We start from the raw sequence: 13,867 nt of genomic DNA, 5'->3' as shown, positions 1-13,867 counted from the left end.
CCTCTTATTTTTGTATGTAGGAATATTTTAACCTTAGAATGCTCCTAAAGAGAGCACATTTTGAATTGCACTGTGTATTTAATATTTGTTTTGGCATTTAGGAGAACAAACTCATTGATAGTATCTGTATTGTGGGTGAGGCATTCTTTTGTACAAGTGGAACATGAATGGACAATTTTAAATCAAGTAGGGAGAGTGACATTTGTGATTTAGCATAGCTTTTATCAGTAAGGGAAGAATGTACTTTGTTGACCTGTAGTGTATTTTGTGTGGGGTGTGAGCAACCTCTGCCGGTGGCTACGAGAATTCCCTGTCATGAAATAACGTGTGTGTGATACTTCAGTGTGTTTTATGATGCACCATAAAACTAACTTCAAATTCAATTTGTTGGTGGGCGCATATGTGATTTTGTAGGCCTCTAATCTGGCGACAGGGTGCATGCCGTTTGGGTAGTATTTTGTGCAAGTCTTACTTTGCGGTTTGTGTTTAGGTGCATGTGTGTTATTTTAGCAATGGAGTTGGAGGACTGCCCAAGTGCAAGAGTTCAACATATCAGTGCCACTGTGTGTAGAAGACAGCCCATCATATAAACAGAGAAAAGAGCAAGGTTACATTTATGAGTGCTGCATGGAGTTGTCTGTGTGTATAAATGCTACATTTGCACGATTGGCAAACTTACATTTTGCTAGTGGCTCCAAAGGCATTTGTGCGGTAGATGCATGCCAACATTCAGTTTGTGTATTCTGACTGATCAGTAACCTGAAAATACTATGCATTTGGCTGTGACTATATGAATTGCGGGCATCACATTACATGTTGCATTTGTTTCATATCTTGCTAAAGTGCTGTATTGTGCGATTAGTTAAGTTAAAAGAAAAAAACCCTTCTTTGCATGTGTAAGCAGGCAGAGCGGGTCCGTGTGTATGTGTGTGGAGTTCTATTGTTGTATGGTGCATAGTTTTTCACTATGAAATGTTATCTTCCAGTGGGTTTGTATGGGGTGACGCCATGCAAGTCTTTTTGGTATTTTTTGTGCAAATGGATTAATTATTGACTCTAATGGTGCGGATGCTCCTGCGTGTGTTGAGTGTTTTATAATTCACATTGCTTGCCTGTCACGCATGCACATAAAGAGCCATAGTTTATTTTCTGTCTTAAAGAAAGAACCTTAGAGACTGAATCTCTGAAGCTTGGATGATCCACTTTCAAAGATTTTGTTGTGTGCACAACTTCAGTCGAAGGTCTAGGTGGGTGCCATAAATCTAGAAAATACAAGCAGAACATTTCATGATATAGGGCTGAAAGCATTTTTCTGCCTCTGTTAATTTCAGTGTAAAAAACATGTCAATTCAATAACCATTTTGGGCATGAAAACATTAATGACAATTCAACATATATAGCATGAGTGTTTGGCTTTGGCCAGATAAGATGTACACCAAATATGGTGATCTTTCATGGACAAGAATAATATATAGAGGAAAGGATATTTTAGTTTTTCAAATGTAAAGTAATTTAAACTTTCGAGTCAGGATTTCAACTTTGCAATATATAAATAACAAATGTCTTTTACCAGTAATAGTATTCTGGGGCTTGCATTGGTTTTTAAGTCACCTGCTATGCTTAGACCAACATTTAGTGGTTGGTTCAGAGTTTTACAACTAGTTCACTAAAAGAGAGGCATTGACAGAGTCAATCGTGTAACATTACCTCTGTAATAAGTGCACATGCTTCCCACAAAGCCCTTCCATGTGGTTGCCCAGATGAACAAGTTACTTACCCCTGGTAACATTCTTTCGATTGGATGTTCCTCCCACATATTCCTCATCTTATGATACTATATCTCCAACTTCATCTGCTTCGGAATTTATTTCCGACAGGGGGCGCTGTGTGCCGCCTCGTCGAGTCAATGTCCCTCGAGGGACTCAGTTTGACTGTCGACATCATCAGTATAAGTAGCGCATGCAGTGCCCATTGGCCTCAGTTCTGTATTTCCCCCACCTGAAGAGGCATTACCAGGCGTACCATAGACCATAGGCTCAAAGAAAGCGTAACCTGTAAGAACATGTAAATTGTATGGCGGGGTAGGCTGGGAGGGGTGATGAGGAATACGTGGGAGGAACATCCAATCGAAAGAGCTTACCAGGCGTAAGTAAGTTGTTCTTCGAATGGATTGTTTCCTCCCACATATTCCTCATCTTATGATAGACTCCCACAGCAGTAATAATTTGGTGGTGGGAGTACCAATTACATTTTTGTTCTAATCATGTACTGAATGAAGGACCACTTTTGCAAATTGTCCTCCCTGACTGGAAGATGAATCCAGACAGTAATGTCTCACAATAGAATGGACAGATGACCAAGTGGCCGCTGAACAAATGTCTTTGATTGGGACACCTCTTTGAAGAGCTGCAAAGGTTGCCCATGCCCCTTGTGGAATGTGCTCTTAGAGCTTCCGGTGGGTCCTTGCACACTAATCTGCAGAATTCACAAATAGCCAGTATGATCCATCTGGATATGGTTTGTTTAGTAACTGCTAGACCCAATTTGGGGCCAGAATAGCCAATGAATAATTGGTCATTTTGGAGTAATTTAGTCAGTAAAAACAGAGCCCTTTTTGGGTACAGTCTTTCTTCCTCTTTTCCTGGATGGGGAGGTGGATAGAAAGTTGGTATAAAGTAATTTTTTGCGACAATTGTAAGTCAGAGACTACTTTAGGTAAGAAAGAAGGTTTTACCTTGAGAATAACCTTGTCTTTATGGAAAACTGTATGAGGATGTTTACAGGAAAGGGCCTAGAACTCGCTTACCCTGCGGGCTGACGTTATTGCAATAAGTAAAACATTTATGTCAAAATTGTGAATGGGTATGAGTGTAAATGCTCAAAAGCAATGCATGTTAAAACAATCTTAAGAATTGAATAATCAGAGGGATCTTACAATATGAATCTCTGAAGAGCGCTTAAAAATAGATAGCACAGCCAAGTAACCTTTAATTGTTCCAATCTTGAGCCCTAGATTAGCCAAATGTAACAGAAAAGAAAGCACGATAGGTGTTTCAGATAGAAAGGGATCCACATTCTTATCCCTGCACTAGTTTCTGAACTTGTTCCAATGGTAGCAGTACAAAGATTTTGTTGCTGGCCTTCTGGCTGAAAGCAAAATCTCCATTACTTCATCCGGAAGGTCCCAATCCTTTTATCTCAGCCTTTCAGAAACCATGCGTCTTGACCTCTGGATAGAGAACCTGACTTTCCTCTTGCAAGAGAAGATCCTCTCTGTGGAAGATGCATTGGAGGGCAGATGGACACACCCAGATAGTCCGGGTAACACGTACTCCTGGCCCAATCCAAAGCAATTAGGATAATGGATTTCCCGAACTTTCTCAACCTCCTGATCACGTTAGGAATGACGGGGAGTGGAGGAAACGCGTACAAGAGTGGAAAATCCCAGTCCACCACGAACGCGTCCCCTAGAGCTCTTCTTGGAGGAAATTCCCTAGGTCAGAACAGCTTGCACTTCCGACTGGTCGCGAACAGATCCACATGAGGGGTTCCCCAAAAGGTAAAAATCTCTTGGACATCCTGAGCTAGTTCACACTCGTGGGAGACTGTGCTCCGTCTGCTCAGAGCGTCCGCCGCCACGTTCTACTTTCCAGCTAGGTAGAACCGATGATAGGGAGATTCCTTCTGAATTGCCCAGAACCAGAGCTGCATTGCCTCTCTGCACAGTGGTAGTGACCCTACACCACCTCTCTTGTTGAGGTAGTGCCTGGCTACTGTGTTGTCAGTCATTATCAGGACATTCTTTGCCCGTACAGAGGGTAGATAGGCCTTCAGCGCTAGTCGGATTGCAATCAGCTCCAAAAGGTTGATGTGTAGTTTGGACTCCAATGGAGACCAACAACCGCTGATTGTCAGCTCGTTGGTGTGGGCTCCCCATCCCGTGAGTGAGGCGTCCATCACTACCGTTCTCTCCGGCCATGGCTGCCAAATAGATTCTCCCTTGAGAATGGTGTCCTTGCAAGCACACCACAGAAAGTCCTGAGAAACTCTGTTCGGAACTTTCAGGAGGTCTGACATTTTGCCTGAAAACTAGGACCACGTAGCCCTCAGAGCCAATTGGAGGGATATCATTCTCAGGCGAGCCTCTGGCACCAGGAAAATGCAGGATGCTATGAGACCGAGCAACCTCAAAAAAAATAAAAAATCAAAGCCGGAAGTGGGTGGGCCTTCTGGAATTTGAAAACCATCTGTAGAATGTGTTGCACTCTCACTTCGGATGGCGAGGCTTTCCCCGAGGATGCATCTAGGACTACTCCAAAAAATTGGAGTCTTTGAGCTGGTATCACGTGGGACATCTTGTAATTGAGAGAGAAGGCCAGTCTGTGGAGCGAGAGGCAGGTTACGCTGAGGCAGGTTACGCTGAGATGTTCAAGGGCTTGTTCGGGTGAACGAGCCCTGATCAGCCAATTTTCTAGGTAGGGGTAGCTGTGAATTACCCCTCTCCTGAGACTCGCTGCCACCACTGCCATCAACTTGGTGAAAACCTGTGGGGCAGAGGTCAGCCCAAATGGCAGAACTCGGAACTAATAATGAAAACCGCCAACCGCGAACCTTTCTGTGCTTGGGATGGATAAGCACATGAAAGAAAGCGTCCTGAAGGTCCAATGATACCATCCAGTCTTGAGTTGGAGAGCCTGAAGGATTTGGGAAAGTGTAACCATCTTTAACTTGTCCTTTCTGAGGAACTTGTTCAAGTTTCTTAAGTCCAAGATGGGTCTCAATCCTCTGTCCTTTTTGGGAATCAGAAAGTATGGGGAATACCAACCCTTGTTCCTTTCCGCTACAGGTACATGTTCCATTGCACCTTTTTCTAGCAGGGTCAACATTTCCTGCACAATGAGCAGATCTGGAATTTTGAAAGAGTTGTGCCCCGGTAGATGATCCAGAGGAAAGGAAGGCAGTAATCTTGGGCTACAGTTTCCAGTGCCCAAGCATCTGAAGTAATGCCTCGCCATTTGTTCAGATGCTCCCACCAGGGTCATGTGAGTCAAGGCCTCAGAGTGGTTTTGAGGCGGCTGAAGCAGATGGTAAAACTGCCATTGCTTGGGTTGGCTTAGCACCTCTCCCTCGTTCCAATTGAAGAGGGAACTTGAAGAATGCAGGACTGAAAGTCAGGCATGTCCCAGTAATTGGTCTAAATGGAGTCGGGCGAAAGAATCACACCTGAAACCCCTTGATAGGGCTCAGCTGTATAAAAGGTGGAGCACAAGTAAGCAAAAAGAAGGCCAGCCCAACCCGCAAGGAGCCAAGGAAGAATGGAACGCGGAGATGCTGAATGACCGCAAAGTGAAGCAGAGTACGTATGCGTGGCGAGGGAGCCAGTAAAGGCGGGAGGAGGGAGCCATGGAGAGTGTTGGTTCCTTTCGTTATGGCAAACAGTGCTTGTTCCCCTGAGTGGAGAAATCAGCCCAAAAGGTGTCCGACGGGGAGGTGGTGAGACCTTGACCTCAAATATAAGAATGCGTGTGAGCGAGGAAACTGAAGGAAACAGCAACGCGAAAGGTGAGTTCAGAGAATGCAAGAAACGCGATGCACGTATGAAAGTTGCTAAGATCCACTGTATCGGAGTGGTCGCATCCAATCAGCACGTTCTGGAAGGTTGCCGTGGCGTTTGTTGCAGAGACAACACAAAAGAACTACAACATCCAGCATCCCCTGCCTAAACACGGTCACGTGATGCAGAAACGACGCACCTCACGACTTCCAGTTAGCAACACTACTAGTAGCAGTGAGACACGTTTCTCAGGTGCTCCTTTACTGTGTTGTTCCTGTCACGTTAAGTCGCGCATGCATTTTTGACTTTATGGTATCCTGATTTCTTGATTTGCTCCAAGGACTGATTTTGTTTGAATCCTATCTGGTTTCCATCGCCTGGTTCCCTCTCCCCCAATTGGACTGATTTGTACACTGGTTTTTTCCTTCCCGACGCCGAGCTTTCTCCTGCCTTCGGATTTGTTTGCTACTTCTGGAAACTTCAGTACCAGCCTGGTTCTCCACTTGTACACTTATTTTCTACTTACCCGCTATCCCGTACGGGGGTTTTTCTCCTTGCTAAGGGCACGGTCCTACACCTTCCTCCCACTGCCTTTCCTCTCCTCCACACCTGGGTGGACGATCGCTGTTGCCTTTGACAGACGAGCCCTGTTTGCACTTTCCCTCCGGTGTGCTTTCCTGCTTCTTGCTGCATTTCTTCTTACTACCATTGGACGCTCTGCTGTACTACGCCATTCAACCACTGCACAATCATCGTTCTTGGTAACCACTGGACGCTCTGCGGTATTCAATTCCGGTTACCCACCTGCTACACAACTATAACTCTGTGACCCTTGGACGCTCTGCTGCTCGCTCTATTTTGGGGTCCGACACCAACAGCTCATCTGGAGCATCGTATCCCTATTCCACCTGAATTTGTTGCGACTCTTAGACGCGCCCTTGTGCCGTTCAGGTAAGGTTATTGGGACATTTGCATTTGGAACAAGAATCTGGGGACCTGGTTCTTCCTTTTCTACTCCTCCTCCTCCTCCTCCTCCTCCTCCTCCTCATAAGTCTCGTAGGTTCTTCACATTCCTCTTGGACGCAGCAGATAAGAGTGGGGTAATCTGGGGGGTGTTGTAATCTGGGGGGTGTTGCGGAGTGTTGGACCGGAATCTTTCTTGGTATTGATACTGTGTTGTTGTTTTCCTTCCCTCTAGTACTGTGGCTGCTCCTTGACTTTTCGCTCAAGCCCCTGGCCTGGCAGGTACTTTTCTACCCTGCAGGCTGCGCTCTTGGGAGAAAGGTTTTTCCGTCTTCGGTCTACAGTTATTGGTGGTTCAGAGCCGGCTTACTGCCATTGTCCAGCAAGACCACAACAGTATCAGAGTGTTCACGTATGAAAAGGCTTCACGTGTTCAAAGCCTCTGAATAATTAAGGACAGTAAGTAACAAGAGCTGTTAATACTACAGAAAAGAGTTTATGAAAGCTGTGAGTGAGCAGTCGAGGGGCGCAGTGAAGTGTGAGCAAAAATGTCGAACTGGCAAAACTAAAACTGAACAAATAGAACACAAGGCTGTCAGTGAAAGCCAACAAAGTGGAAATTGGGCTAGAGATTGAAAGAGGTGCCAAGAAAGATAGCTGAACAACCAATGAACTTTTGAGTGTTTTGAATTAATCGTGAACAGCCAAACAAGCCCAAGTCAAGATGATAGAAAGCTTTGGCAAGGGCAACTGGTTGCGTGACCTTTAGTGGGTGGACAGTGCAGTCTGGCAACTGTGCCTAGACTAGGAAGTCCCAACAAATCTAGGAGAACTGTTAAAGCTTGGGGAAATGGAACACTAAGCTCCTGCTGAACATTGCAAGACTGCTTTTGTGAACCAGTACTTCGAGCTTGGGGAAGGTTAACCCGACCCCTATTGGAATAGTGTATACTGAAACCTACTGTCCTTTGAACTTGGGGGAGGGAAATCTAAGTCCTGGTGGAATATTTGAAACATACAATTGTGGGAACTGTATCCTGAACTTGGGGAAGAGAGCTAGAGGCCGTTTCACACTTTATTTTGAACACTTGAGTTAATAACCCTACTTTACATTTAGTATTGGACGTGAGGGCAAGCATAGGTTTTGACAAGGAGACTTGATTTGGACTTACAGACAGACTTTCCTTAGGTAGAAAAAAATCCCACCATAGTTATAGGTCAAGTTAGACATTACACCATCCTGATACTTAATAAAGATTCTACTGTTGAATTTGAAATCCGTTGTCTGTTGCATCTCTCGATACCATGCCTGCGTCACAGTGTATACTAGCCTCCTTCCAATTTTTACTTTTAGAAACGATTCAGCTCTCTGAATCGAGAACGTGGAAACAAATGCACTAAAAATAGGAGGCAGCATGGTGGGAAATGTTTAAACTGCGGATGATGCAGCAATCATTTAAAAAAACAAAAAGGCACATTTGCTCAAAATTAGACTTTCTGATGTTCAATATGTTTTTAAATGGTTCCTGCAGATTATTGGTGTGAACAGCTTTTGAGTAACCCAAATAGTAATCTCTGTATTTATATTGTTATACTACATACTGTAGAAAGGTAGGATGTTATTGTACCATTTAAAGCTGCACTAGCACTTCATCTTACTATTAAATCTTACAATGGATTGTATTTATGACTGTTATTGTATTTTTATAAGTGGTTTATGGTTATTGTACCACACAATGAATGAAAAGAATATTCACATGCTATAAATAGTTCAGCAATTAGTGCTATCCCCTGGATGGTGGGGGAGGAGGGTTGTGTTGGTACATTAGTAACTAACATTTGTATGCAGCACTGCTTGTGCACCCTGTCAGCACAGATTTGAGGTTCTATTTAATAAATGTTTTGTCAATGTTTGATGTCAATGCCAGATGGACACTTAAATTGAATTTAGTGGTATATTAGCTAGTGCTGCAACTGTGGCCTTTGCCGGGTGTCCTTGCAGTTTTGTGGGAAGGTGTTCATTTGTGGCATAGCATTTGTTTGCACTGTACTGCCCATCATGCAATATTGATTTACTTCTAGGGCAGAATTCTTAACCAAAAGTGGCAGGGCTATCAACAGGTAACTGACTCAACTATTATTACATATTGCAGAAATTATTACCCACAATGTAGTACTTCCATTATCAACGTAGGAGTTTAGGGATGTTGAAGGTTTAAGTCGATCCAACCAGGGTATCCATCCCATACTACACAGCAATGTCCTGTTGCAAAGGAGAGCAGATGCTCTTGAGATATTCTCCCATGACTGCTCACCTAATATCTAGCATCTAATGTACGTACAATCTTTACTGCTCATTAGTAAGAACCAAATGGCTTTAATGTTAGTCAATGTAATTTCATTGTTTTAGGTTTGTACCTCTATATGTGAGATTTTCTTTACAGCGTATTGGGTAAACCAAAAAAAGGTCCATAAGTAAATGTCATCACTAGTGTCCTCATAGAACTCTTGGGTGAGCTTTGAAACAAATAATTGCCCTCCCAATGTTGTCAATCTCTTACAAAACTAAAACACTCAATTTTATTATACAATTAATAAAACAAAGATATTCCACAATACACTTCAATATAGAAAATGTTAAAAACCATACATCAAATTTTACATCAAATAGTATAAAACGAATGCACAATTATGTACTTTACACATTGATTTACAAGTTGCTGTGAGCTAGTTACTCATAGCGTTGGTCACCTAGACTTATCTGCCACGCTAGGTTAGTCTTAGCCCAATTTATAGAAGTTTCTGTCCTATATGGCTTGACTCTGCCGGACATTCATCAGGGGCAGAAAATGTGTGCATCATGGAGTGGCTTGAGAGGATCCCACTGCTCTATCTCCCTTGCCTTCTTGAGGATCCCTGGGTGGTGTAGCAGAGTCTAATACTTTGGCCCACAATACAACTATTTTTGTTGCTTTAGCTGTCTTTCCTGTACGGATGAGTATCAGCTTATCCCCATTCACCTCACCTCATACAATGGTGTTTTCTTGTCTTGTAGTGGGTGGATTATATAGAATGGTCTCTCCCCCAAATCAAAGTGTCAGTATTACCAGTAAATGGGTACTTCTTGGGGGGCGTGGCTTGGAGCCATGGTGGACGGACTGGCTCTGTGAGAGCTCCCGGCCGCAGCCATGCAACATTCACAAATGCCCCAGTGATAGCGAGTTTCGCGAGTAACGGAGCAGTAGGACCGAGCGGCGAAGTATGTGGGCACAAGCTCTCCAAGTTTCGCGGTCCACAGTGGCGAGGAACCCATAGATCGAGAGACCCTCCAAGACGCTGGAAGCGGCCGAGTCCCACCATCAAAATGGCGACCGGCGTGAACCCAACAAGCTAACGGGCCGGCAACTATTGCGACTTGAGGAGGCTGGCGCCCAGGAGTTGGAAACTCACACCAGCCACCGGGAGCAGGGAAAACGTTCATCCCCGGCGGCACGATGGCAATCCAGGAACCTACATCGGTCCCAGCACGGGCTCCGTCTACCCGAGCCCCAGGGACCCTGCCCAAGCACCGGGGAGCCTTGGCGGACCGTCGGCGGCTGAGACCTATCCCCGCAGAGGAGAAGAGGTATGGAGCAGCTTCCAGTGTGGGGACGCAAAGCCTTCACCCCGCCTAGCCCAAAGAAGCACGCAGGAGAGCCCCTTCAGCACCAGCAGCAGAGGACATGTGAGCCGTGTGGCCCTCCCCCCCCTCACCGGGTGATATCTGCACCCGTTCCCAAAGCCTGAACACGCCACTGGGGGCCCGGAGGTGCCCATCCCCCACCCAGCAGCAACGACAGCGACACGAACCGCAGCGGGGGCTGAGGTGGAAAGCGGCCCCTCCACAACATCGGAGGTGCCCCCCGCTGAGCGGCGCCTTCTTGCCCCCCCCGAACATCAGAAGCACCGCATGGAGGCCTGCGAGGGAGATGGTGGCCTGAGGCATCCTCCACCCCGCCGCCTTGACAACAGCGATAGCTCGGAGCCGGGGCCTGCAGCATGGCCGCCACGGCTCCCTCCCAGCCCGGCACACGACAGCGACGAGGAGCGGAGGCAGATCTCCAGAGGCCCCACAGCACAAGTGCCTCACCTGTTCGAAGGTAGGGCGGCACCTGCCACGTCAACCCCAAAGCCCCTATAAAACAACAGCCGACCAGGAGGGCACCACAACCACCATCAGCCGGGGGAGGCAGACATCTTCCCGCCACCTCCCTCCCCGCCCTAAGGGACATCATTGGAGACCCGGCGGGTCCTGGATCCACACAATGGGAACACTCCGGAGCTAACCTACAACCCCCAGCAGGCCCACAGAAGAGCAGTCATGCAGTGTATGCGTCTCACCCCCCCCAGGGGTCCAAAACGGTGAACCAAAAACCAGAACCGCTCTCCCCAGCTCCACCCGCTAATTAAAAGTACCGAGGCCCCCCCTACCCAACTGAGCAAGCACCTAACAGGGCCAACAAAGGTAGGGGGCTCAACGGCCCAGGAACACAGCCCCTCTTACGCTCCCCCCACCTCCAACCATCTCACCGCTGAAGAGATCCAGCAGGGAGCGGCCAGCGTTCCTTGCAACTCCAGGATAGGGGCCAGAGACTTTAGAACCACGCAGGTCACCCCCCGCGGCCCCGGATCAGCATCGGGGCTAGGTGGACCCACAGAACCCAGCACCCCACATAGAGCGACCAGCTAAACCCTCTCAGGAAACCCCAGCACACCGCTCTCCATTCCACGCGAGAACCCAAAACTCGCCATGGCCAAAAAGTCTACTAAGCAAAGAGGGGACCGCCGGGAGTTAGAGGAAACAAGCACCGAGGGCAAGCAAATGGAACCATCGCAGGAAACTCCATCCCAAGGCGTCACGAAATCAGACCTCCAAGACCTTCCGTCAGCACTAACTAAGGAATTTCAGAGGGGCACTGAAGAGGTTAAGAACACCATCACAGCCCTGGAGTCGAGAGTTGGGGAACTAGAGACGAGGACAACTGAGATCGAAACATCTATATGCGAACACAGCTATGAGATAGAGAAGGGCGCGGAGAGGCTGACCATGTTAGAAGCCAGGTGTGAAGCCCTGGAACTCAAACAGGAGGACGCAGAAAACCGCTCCCGACGCAACAATATACGCCTAGGAGGAATCCCCACATCTATACCGGAGGCGGACCTAGAACACTTCATAAGCGACCTCTTCCGCTTTATCCTGACCCTGCCGGACGACTCCCCACTCGTGCTGGACAGGGTCCACCGAACCAGAGTCAGGCCCAACTCTTCGGCCCGCCAGACGTCCTAGCCAGAATACACTACTTCAAAGTGAAGGAAGAAATAATGTCGGAAGCGAGGAACTCTCTGCGAATACTGTTCCGAGATGCCTCGATCTCCTTATACCAAGACCTTGCCTCAATCACACTCCTGAAAAGGAAAGCATTAAGGCCAGCTACGGAATGGCTAAGGGAGAAAGGCACTCCATATCCCTGGGGCTTCCCCACAGCCCTAATCTTCACCTGGAACAGGAGCACCCGCCACATAGGAATCGTCCAGGAAGCGGAGAAACTGATGAATCCAAACGCAAAAGAGGGAACCAACAATGAAAGCGCCCCTTCGGAACAGGAAGATCCGCCAGACCCTAATGACTCAGGGTCGCGAGTGGAGAGTTGTCGCCGGAGAATCAGGGACCCCCCCCTCGCAGAAGCAAACGTCCAGGGGAAATCGGCTAAAGTGAGGCGACATCAACATCCCGAATCTTCGGGCCCAATAAGCACAAAGAAGCCCAAGCCGCCAGCCACGTCCACTGGCCACACAGCGCAGGGCAGAATCAAAATAACTCGAAACTCACAAACTGCTCTCACCGACAAATAGCCAAGGGCCAAGTGCCTCACCTTCAGCCGGTTGTTCTGGCCCGGCCGGAGACCCCGTTGGTCGAAGGCTGGCCCAAACAGACCAAGTTTGACTTTAATAGGGGGGGGGGGGTGGAGGGCCGACATGGGCACGCATCACCAATCCAGAACTCAACTCAAGCAACGACCGCACATATGGGCCGGTGAAACAGGAAGCATAACAGCAGCCATCATCCGCATCCAGATGACCCCAAAATGGACTCCAGCATAAAAAATCTGACTAGGATCACTTTAAATGTCCAGGGCCTAAACTCCCCCAGGACACAGAAATCCGGGGAACACTGCCTTGCCCAACTGGAAGCTGACATAGTTTGCCTACAAGAAACCCACCTCCTGGCCTCGGATGAATACTGAGTCAAATACCAAAGATTCTCTAAAAGATACTTCGCTTCCTCGGGGCATAAGAGAGAAGGAGTGGCGATCCTGCTCAGTCAAGCAGCGACCCTATCAAAGGTCACGGTCAAACGGGACCCCGAGGCCAGGTTCTTGTTGATCAGAGGACTCCTGGTGGAGCTCCCAATAACCATCATAGTGATATATTGCCCAAATGAAGCCCAGGAGCGATTCCTGCACAAGACGCTCCCAGTGATAACGACCTTTGCTGAAGGCAAACTGCTAATCGGGGGGCGACTTCAATCTCACCCCAGACCAATCCACGGACAAAACCCTACCACCTACAGGAACAGACTTCTCGAAGGCACTGGGGTTTGCAGAATTTCTGAGAGAAACGGGCACGGTGGACGCCTGGAGGCTGGCGAACGACAAAGCCCGTGACTACACCTTCTTCTTGCATGTACACAAAGGCCTCTCCAGAATAGACTTACTCGTGACAAGAACTATTCCCATGCATTATGGATATCCAGATTGGGCTGAGGGTAATCTCCGACCATGCCCCAGTAATCGTGCAACTCCAAACCGAAGGTCTTCCAACACCGAGGCAAAGAACCTGGAAGCTGCAGGACTATCTTCTGGTGGACACAGCAGACAGCCAAGAGCTAGCGGCAGCCCTAACCAACTATTTCACGGAGAACTCATGCAAAGGAACACCAGAGGCTACAGTGTGGGACACCATGAAACCAGTGATTAAAGGGGTAGCCATGAACTGTGCAGCAGCACACAAACGCAGACACCGGCTCAAACTAGAGGAACTGGAGACGGAAGTAGCAGAGAAAGAAGCTAACCACAAAAGGCGCCAATCGACAATGTCATGGAACGAGCTGCGCAAAGACTAGGTCACCCTGGAAATGCATTTGGCAGACCAAACAGCCCGAGCTTTAACATACACAAAGCAGGACTATTACCTGAATAGCAACAAAGCCAACCGCCTGCTCACACACAAGCTGAAGAAAGTTCACAGCAGAAACATCACGGTCCTACAGGATCAAGACGGAACACCTCGCTGCTCGGAACCCGAGAAACT

General features: G+C 47.6%; 1 protein-coding gene across 4 annotated transcripts in view; it reads right to left on the bottom strand.

Moving 5' to 3' along the window:
* The window catches only part of LOC138580996 (enolase-phosphatase E1-like), a 324,354-nt gene that overhangs the window by 54,691 nt on the left and 255,796 nt on the right, over positions 1 to 13,867 (bottom strand). Inside the window, exon 2 of one of the 4 annotated variants that reach the window (XM_069651993.1) lies at positions 1,168 to 1,262. The exons of the other annotated variants lie outside the window; for them this stretch is intronic. The gene's annotated coding sequence lies outside the window, so the exon portion shown is untranslated. The remainder of the gene's footprint in view (positions 1 to 1,167; positions 1,263 to 13,867) is intronic. 4 annotated transcript variants of the gene reach the window in all.

This window comes from Ambystoma mexicanum, chromosome 3p, assembly GCF_040938575.1.
Source record: "Ambystoma mexicanum isolate Mex_15411 chromosome 3p, UKY_AmexF1_1, whole genome shotgun sequence".
NCBI lineage: Eukaryota > Metazoa > Chordata > Amphibia > Caudata > Ambystomatidae > Ambystoma > Ambystoma mexicanum.
Note: the sequence above shows the minus strand (reverse complement) of the source record. Positions and strands in the feature narration are given on the sequence as shown.